At 40.3% G+C, this 9,552-nt stretch overlaps 1 pseudogene across 1 annotated transcript; it reads right to left on the bottom strand.

The window, feature by feature from the left end:
* Positions 1–1,630: 1,630 nt before the first annotated feature.
* Positions 1,631–8,432, bottom strand: LOC309819847 (large ribosomal subunit protein eL33-like; annotated as a pseudogene). Its single transcript has 2 exons — positions 8,370–8,432; positions 1,631–2,062 (listed from the first exon to the last, which is right to left on the bottom strand). The product of its transcript is annotated as a large ribosomal subunit protein eL33-like (transcript).
* Between the last annotated feature and the right edge of the window lie 1,120 nt (positions 8,433–9,552).

Genomic DNA, 9,552 nt, shown 5'->3' with positions numbered 1-9,552 from the left:
GGCGCCATGAGGTGGGAGGGTAGTCATGGAGACGCAGGCAGCCTAGCTTTCTTCTGTGAACTGCCTGGACTGCTTCTTGTGGGCAGGGGTCATCTCATACTCTGTTGGTCTTTACAGCACAATCCCAAACACGTGGACTCCCTATTTCTTATGCCTGCAGTGCTAAGAGCTGCATTTGCTGTAAAATAATGAATCAGAGTGGAGATGACTGCAAAGCATGACAGTCCTTTAGCATCTGAACTGCCGCAAGACAGGGAGTGAAACTTAGCCCTCCTTTCTGCAGTGTCCCCATGTGGGCAAAATTACCATCATCATTAGCTGGTATTAGAAGCAGTAGATGAAAATAACTTTCGAATTAAAAATAACATTTTCAGGAAAGCCAGGAGGAGAGATCAGAATGATTTACCAAAATAATTTTTCTAGCAGGACTCTGGCTATTTATATGCCCATATAAGTGAAACTGAATTATATGAACGAGTGTTAAAGCAATATAAGTGTTTCAAGTTCTTAATTGTGTGTCCTTGAAGCCTATCATATTTGCGGTGGGTAGCTGTAAATCTGTGTTGACAGGTGTAAATTTACACTAATAAATTAATAACACAAGTAAGAAGGCAAACCCCAGCTCCTAGGATGCTGGGTTAGCTATAGAACTAACAGTATCAAGAAAACACAGATCCAATGTCACAGATCCAATCCAATCAGTTCCGATCGATTTTTCCTCTTGATTAGACTAAGATGTGTACAGATGAAATTATAACACTTGGTATTTTTCTCACCTGTGTTTTTCACTTATTAAACTTATTCATCACACTTCTCTACCATTTCTGTATCTAGAGGTCTGCTTTAAAGGTGAACCAAAAAATTTAAATACACAGCATCTCTAATGAAGGCTCTGGCAGAGTTTTCCATTCTCTCTATGTTCTGTGACACTGTGAACCTCAGCAAGCTGTTTATCTTCCACGTTCCAATTTCTAGGTTTCTTCTCAAGATCTGTGACAGCTCAGTAAGTGAATGTTTTCTTGTTTTGGGTCCTCTGTACTTCATCTCAAATCTCCTTAAAAAGGGGGGATTCTGGGCTTCCCTGGTGGCGCAGTGGTTGAGAGTCCGCCTGCCGATGCAGGGGACACGGGTTCGTGCCCCGGTCCGGGAAGATCCCACATGCCGTGGAGCGGCTGGGCCCGTGAGCCATGGCCGCTGAGCCTGCGCGTCCGGAGCCTGTGCTCCGCAACGGGAGAGGCCACAACAGTGAGAGGCCCGCGTACCGCAAAAAAAAAAAAAAAAAAAACAACAACGGGGGGGAGGGGATTCTGTCTTGTCATCTTTGATCATCTTCAGTTCCTAATAAAATGTCTTGGCACCTAACAGGTGTCATTTAGTCTATGCTAGATGAATAAGGACAAATGTCTGTCCTTCTGGTACAGGGAATATTGTTTTTTGGTGTGAGATTGGGTGAAAGAAGGAGATACTAGTGAACTGAATTGATAGAAATCATTGAGAAAGTAGGAAAACACCTGGCATGGCAAATGATATGTTCAATTTTATGTAGGCTGAGTTCACCAAAACCATCACCTTAAACGAAACCATTTTGGTGGATCTTTATTTTTAACAAGAGAACAAATCCATACTTTTATTTATTTACTTTTCAATAAGTTTAAATCCTTGAAGGGTACAGTATCACTTGGATTCTGTGTCCAATGGCCTTAGCAGGAAGGTTGCTTCGGAATTTGGCACGAATCATGCCACTGTTTCCATCAATGCAAGTTGCATTTCCCCAGATTACTCTGGTTTTGTTCGATTTTCCACCAGGAATTACTGTGTGGTTCTTTGCTTTGTGCACCTAAGCACACCTCTGGCCTACATAGAATTCAGTTGCATCTCAAGCATAAACACCTTTAATTTTAAGAAGAGCTGTGTGCTCCCTCAAGTTCCGGGGACCCCACTTATAGCCAGCAAAAATGGCCTTGGACCACAGCCTTCCAGACGTATTTGTCAGTTTAGAAGTCCTGTGCCCAGTAGGCTTCCATGGGCTCCAAGGCAGCTGAGAGAGCCTTTCTGGTGTGATCTTCAGGATATTGACCTCTTAAGCTCTGAACCATGAACAATTATTTTTTAACAGTAATATCCGCTTAAAAATTCAGACTTAGAAGAACAAGTCTTCAGGAACTTCTTTCTGAAAAAGTGAGATGCTACAAAATCTTAATCATATGTACAGATAGCTAAACCCTGAAGGCCTGCATGCACAGCTCGAGTGGTTATATTGTTAGCTCTGCCTCTAGTGGGGGGGTTGAGCTAGGTGGGACACCAGTCACCCTCATGGTCACCTGGGCTGCTCTGCCTCTTCAAATTGACTAGGCAAGACTCTCCATCCTCTTGATCTTGGAAGAAATGATTTTAGCTTTTCACCACTGAGTATGATGTTAGCTGTGGGTTTGTCATCTATGGCCTTTATTATGTTGAGGTAGGTTCCCTCTATGCCCAGTTTCTGGAGAGTTTTTAGCATGAATGGGTGTTGAAAGTTATCAAAAGCTTTTTCTTCATCTATTGAGATGATTGTATGGTTTTTATTCTTCAATTTGTTTATGTGGTGTATCACACTGATTGATTTGTAGATATTGAAAAAGTCATTGCATCACAGGGATAAATTCCACTTGATCATGGTGTATGATCCTTATAATGTGTTGTTGGATTTGGTTTGCTAGTATTTTGTTGAGGATTTTTGTGTCTATGATCATCAGTGATACTGGCCTGTAATTTTCTTTTTTTGTGATATCTTTGTCTGGTTTTGGTATCAGGGTGATGGTGGCCTCATAGAATGAATTTGGGAGTGTTCCTTCCTCTGCAACTTTTTAGAATAGTTTCTGAAGTATAGGTGTTAACTCTTCTCTAGGTGTTTGATAGAATTTTCCTGTGAAGCCATCTGGTCCTGGACTTTTGTTTTTTTGGAGTTTTAAAATTACTGATTCAGTTTCATTACTGATAATTATTCATCTGTTCGTATTTCCTCTTTCTTCCTGGTTCATCCTGGGAGATTGTACCTTCCTAAGAATTTGTCCATTTCTTCTAGGTTGTCTCCATATGCAGTCTGCCTGTACTAGTTTCCTACTGCTGCCATAACAGTTTACCACAAATTTACTCATTTACAGCCACTTCCACAGTTCTGTAGATCAGAAGTCTTTGTGGATTCTACTGGGTTCTCTGTTCCCGTTCTTACAAGGCCAAAATCAAGGTGCCAAACAGGCTGGGCTCTTCCCTGGAAGCTCTGGGGAAGAATCCATTTCCAAGTTCATTCTGATTGTTGGCAGAAACAGGTTTTTGCAGTTGTAGGACTGAGATCCTCATTTCCTTACTGGCTGTCAGTCAAGGTCCGCTCCCTGTTCCAGGGCCCCCCTGAGTTCCTTCCCATGTGGCCCCCTCCATCTTTAAGCCGGCACTGGTCCATTGAATCCCTCTCTTGCTTCAAATCTATCATACTTCCCCTTTGCCTTTCTCTTCTACCACCAGCCAGAATATGTTCTCTGCTTTTAAGGATGCATGTGTTACATTGGGTTCCTCAAACAGTCCAGGGTAATCTCCCCATGTTAAGGTGAACAGGCTAGAAGCCTTAAAATTCCACCTGCAAAGTCCTTTTTGTCATGTAACAAAACATATTCGTGTGTGTGATATCTTAGAGTCACAGTTTCTGGGGACTAGGGTGAGGCATTTTTAAGAGGCCATCTTAGAAATTCTGTTACCACACCTCCCCAAAAGGAGGCCTTCTATAGAGGGTATCTATGGGTAACAGTCCATTAACAAAGCACTGTCACTTTGCATATAGCCTCGATGAGTTCCCTTTAGGTCTAGTTTCTGAAAGTGAGACATTTTATTTGATTAATAGCAAAAGAAACCAGGTCACCAGCAATAAAAGGACTGAAACTTAGGACGTGTTTCATGTGCATGTAGGAACTTGCCTGTGCACAGAAGGTGTCAGTTCATCTCGTGGTCGCTCAGCTATGTTATGGGTACTGGTAGCACCATGTGTCGTGCTTTGAATATATCGTATCTCAGTGCAGCATTGAGTGAGAACATGGATGCTGATGATTATCAAATCTCAGGTAGTAAATTTATGTAGTGGGAATTACCACTCTTTGGGATAAAGCTTCCTTTTTTTTTCCAAGCTAGAAAATGCTTATAGGAACAATTCATGTCATGAAGGACTATCACTGTATATATGCTCCTATCACCAGCTTCCAGGTGACATGCAAGAGAAGCTATTTAACTTTTAGTTACTAATTCAATAAGGAATTTCAATAACCCAACAAATTAAAATAAGTGGGAAGTGCAGATTTAATACTTGAACGTATACCGTCAATCTTAAACTTGCTAAATAAGAAAATCAAACTCATTTTCATACTGAAGAATAAAGGGATTACTATGTAGTATTTGACCCCCAAAAGGTGTTGTTAAGGTAATGTTATAATCGATGGAAACTGAGAATTTAGGAAATGAGAGAATATAAAGCCATACGTCAAAAGTGCCCTAAGACAGATACAGGTAGTAAATCTCTACATTACATATTTTATACAAGATGCCTATTTTATACATCCCCCCCACCTTGTATGTTTTTCAGGCTTGTTGGTTTGCTTATTAGCTTTTAGAGTATGGACTTTTTTTTTTAATAGATCTTTATTGGAGTATAATTTCTTCACAATACTGTGTTAGTTTCTGTTGTACACCAGAGTGAATCAGCCATATACATACATATATCCCCATATCTTCTCCCTTTTGAGCCTCCCTCCCACCCTCCCTATCCCACCCCTCTAGGTCATCACAAAGCACCGAGCCGATCTCCCTGTGCTATGCTGCTGCTTCCCACTAGCTAGCTATTTTACATTTGGGAGTGTATATATGTCGATGCTACTCAACATCACTAATTATTAGTATGTACTTTTATGGAAGAAAAATATGTAATGATTTGGGATGGGAAAGAAATGTTATAATAGTAAAGAAGGCATTAACTAGATTTATTTAAATTTAAAAATAAATGTGAAGTGGTATAATATGGATGACTGTATACTGACCTGATAAGCAATTTCCATACATAACTTTTGATGACATTGTGAGATGTTATGACCATTGGTGAGATATCATATTCTGCAGACATTTCTGTGTCTTTAACATGAGAATGATGGAATCCTCTCTAAGTTTTCTCCCGTGAGACCACTTGTAAGAGCAAAGCTAGTTGGTACTTATTTAATGCACTGAGGTCCTTTGCAGGGCACCTTTAAAGCACTATTTTGATTTAATTCTGAATCAACTGTATTCCTGAGTTTGGAAAATCAAATTTTAACATGAACTTGCAAATAGCCCCAGTGCTTCACCCCTAATTCATATTCCAGCAACCTTCACTGTAGCAGGAAGCAGAGTCAAGCTGTTGCCATGAAGATTGTTTCAAGAGCTCAGAAATCCTCCAGGGACCCCTTTATCACTGCTTTTCAAAGAAGCCTTTATTCCTCTCTTCTCCTGTTTCCTGCAAAGGGAGTTGTGTCTAATACTTGAGGACATGGTGGGGCCTACAAGGACCTGAGGACTCCTCCAGGACTGTGATCTTCGGAATTGTGAAATCTATCATTCTGGTCCTTATCCTTCTTTCTTCCCACTCTGCCACATTGTAACAAATGCTGTTGTTTGTGAAACTTTACTGTATGGTAAAACCTGCTTTTTCATTTTTAAAGGACTGTGCTCCCAGGCCAATTGGCATTTGTCTTGTTTTAAGTCTTCTGTGTAAAGGTCCATCAGACTCATTAAAGTAACATTTTTGGACTGTATTATCTATTTGAAGATCTTAATTGATATACAATTTTCTTTATTAATGGGCACCAAAAAGTGTCTTAATCTAAGCCAATAATGTTAACTTTTATTTCAAGGTATGTTATGCTTAAATTTTTTTTTCCTCTGAAAGGTGATGAGATAGTAAAAAAAAAAAAAAAAAAGTAGAAAAAAGTGTGTATTGATATTGCTAATTACAGATATGAATGTATAGGCAAAGTTAGTATATGGATTTAATGTATTTTCAGTAAATTTAGAAATAAAAATCATCTCATGTATTTCATCTTATATGAGGTAACTGGGAATTGCTATTTCCCTTTTGAAAGGAAAAATAGAAGCTTTTTATTTTATTTTTTTGGCCACACCCAGTGGCATGCAGGATCTTAGTTCCCCGACCAGGGATCAAACCTATGCCCACTGCAGTGGAAGCGAAGAATCCTAACCATTGGACCATCAGGGAATTCCCAGGAAAAATTGAAGCTTTTTAACGTCACGACATTCTTAGGGAAGCATAGTTGTCCTATTTCATAGGGGACATGGAGAAAGAGAAAATAATGTAGATTTTTAAGGAGGCTAAAGGTGGTAGACTTTCTCAATCATATTTATACTCAGTCCAATAGATCTTAACATTTTCTTCTGAAGAGAATATTAATCTTGGTCATGCATTATCAGACTAGGCCGTGAGTACATCCTGGCAGAATATGGATGTATATGAAAGTAGAATATGAATATATATGAAATGTATTATATGCAATATATATATTATTTATAATGAGGCAGAAGCTAAATTTGTATTTATTTTTGAGCTAAAACATTAGAGTTCAGGAATTCCCTGGCAGTCCAGTGGTTAGGACTTGGTGCTTTCACTGCCAGGGCCAGGGTTCAATCCCTGGTTGAGGAACTAAGATCCTGCAAGCTGCGTGGTGTGGCCTAAATAAATAAATAAAATAAAACATTAGAGTTCAAAGACATTACAGCTTATGGGAAAGCAGAACTGATGCATGAGGTATGAATTTATTCTTCTCTGAAGTAAGGGCTTTTTCAGTGGCAAAGCTTGAGAATGCTGATCTGTATGATGGAGAAATTAGTGTTTGGACAAGAAATAAACTAATATATTCTGTTATGGTCTGAAAGGAAAATAATACTTGCCTTCAGGTAGTTAGAATTACTGTACAGATCCAGGCTCACAGTAGGATGACCATTTTTCCCATTTTCAATTATTTGAGGACATAAAAACAAAACAAATACCATTATTGAGTACCTGCTATATACAAGCCAGAACTGTATGTACTGAATTGGCCAGGACAGGCAGAATTCATGGCCATAAGGAGGGCAGGTCCTGGCCAAGATTCAGGGTAGCAGGAAAGGTCTAGCCAGGTGGATGGAACATAATGTCCCATAACATGTAGAAATTGACAAGTGGGAACAAATGATTTCTTAGCAAGTTAGAGGCCTTGGGCTGGTCTAAAGGAGGTAAAAAGAATATATTGACAAACAGGTGGAAACAAAATAATGAAATGTCCAGAGGGAAGTATTTGGAAAGCATCAAGTCGACCTGGTTGCAGGTAGGAAAACCAAGTCCTTGGGAGCAGAAGAAAGTGACCTGCAAGACTTCTAGTTGAGCGGAATCAAGGCATAGGGCTTATCATCAACCTGGGACTCAGCAGGCAGGAACCTTCCAGGGATCTGGGGTCAAGCCTGTTTATGGTTTCTTAGAAAACTGCTGTCTTGAATGGGATTGGGGTGAGGCTGACAGCAAGTGGGATTTGATGCTTGTCCCTCAGTACTGACCCGAGTAGCTCATGATGGTTATCTTGTCAGCAAAGGGGACTAATTCTAGAGCTCAGAATAAGGAAGAAAATGCAGACAGTAGTCATATATATAGTCTCAGGTGAGGAGTGAGGAAAGCTTCTGGCACCTCTCCAGTTGTTATGCAGGTGCAAAAATTATTTAACTTTTTCTTTCTGTCTTGAATGGATATGCTACCTATTTGGTGGCATAACACACAGATTCAAATTAAACGTCAATGCATACTTTAATGTTTTAATCAATGTACATACTAAATGATTTGAATTGGAAAAGGAATTTTGGGAACAGAATCCCACGTTAAGCTTGACAGGAAGTGAATATTTGGACAAGGAATACTGGAGCATTCTACTATGGCATATGTTCAGGTTTAGAATAAGACTATATTTTTCAAACCAATCTAGGGATACAAAACCAAATCTATATAGAATGGGAATATTAGATGAAAAATTCGCTTGTTAGAATGGAATTCAGACCTTCCATGTAGAACTGCAGGAGAAGTGCAGTCAGCAGTGACCCGTAGGAATGAGGACCTGGCTTGATGGAGGGAGAATGGGAGAGTCTGGTCCAGCGAGGACAGAAGTACAGTTAGGAAGAGCCCTGGAAAACAAGTTCTCTTTCAAGCTGCACTGGAAGTAGGCATGCACTTGCTTATGCTAGACTTGAGCTTTGTGTGGCAAGCAGGATCAGTACACAGCACCCCCCTTTCTTTGCCCGTTCAGTCGCTGCTCTTGGGGTTTCGCAAGCTGCCTGCTCACATGAATCTCCATTTTGTCCACGCCTGGCAATAGCTGCTCGGAACCTCGCCTCTGGCAGCTCATGATTTCAAGTATCCAGACCTGTCATGATGCTCTCCAGGAGAGGCGTCAGGCTGTCGTCCGGTATTAGGCAGCCCCCAGCTGACACAAAAGGCCTTTCACTGAGTGCCCTTCTCTCTCAAGCTTTTGCATTGCATATTTTGATAGCGGTTGAGGTAAGAAACAAGTTCAGAATCCAAACTGAGGCATTCAGTTGCTCTCCTAACCACTTGGCCTAATTTCTTTAGTCACTATTTTGCGGTTTGAGCCAAGTTTGCATAGTTTTTGACAATTTCAGGGCCTTAGATGCAAGCATTGATTTCTTCAGAAGGGCTGTTCCATGGGTCATGAAGACTGAGCAGCTGGGCACTTTCTTCTCATCCTCGTCATAGCCAAGGAAATGAAAAGACCACAGGTTTAAGAAAACTCGATGAAGCTAATCTTTCTTCCTCTGGACCCAGCTCAAGTCCGCTTCATTCTTCAGCAGAAGAATGTCAGGCCCTGCCTCTGAGGTGCTTCTCTTGCCATAGATGATGTGACACAACCATACTCTTGACCAGAATCTAAGACAAATCTTGACCTTAGCATGTGAGAATTACAGAGTTTTACCCAGATTTCTTCTTGCTGTTACTCTGCTACTGACCTGTATGCCTATTGTGATAACTAGGGTTCAAACTTGTTAACAATTTTGATAAAATGATTTTTCTTTCGTGCTTTTCTTGGTGCCCCTATCTTTGTTTATTATATATGTATGCTTCCAGAATCAGGGTCCAATATACTTGTGTAGTGGGTGTTTATTTATGGCTATTGTTTAAACATTATGCCTTCTTTGGTAACCACATCCCAAATTTCTTCAGGGGCCATGCCTTCCCCAGTTGCAGAGATGGAATACATGACACAGTTTTAAGTCATTCATGTTTCACTAGCCCGTGCCATGGGTTCAAGGCTAGGCATGTGACTCAAACAGGTTCCATCAGAGTGAGAATGAGAGCTGTTTTGTAGACTCTATCAATAAACACAGGCTTTAATTTTTGCAAGCTAAGGTCTAAGGAACTGTATGTTTTGGAGCTTTAGCAATCATTTATGGGCCATTGATGGTGACTGTTAAACAATGAAGCTAACATACAGAGGAGAGGAGAGCTAA

This window comes from Grampus griseus, assembly GCF_964374135.1.
Source record: "Grampus griseus genome assembly, chromosome: 3".
Classification (NCBI taxonomy): Eukaryota; Metazoa; Chordata; class Mammalia; order Artiodactyla; family Delphinidae; genus Grampus; species Grampus griseus.
Note: the sequence above shows the minus strand (reverse complement) of the source record. Positions and strands in the feature narration are given on the sequence as shown.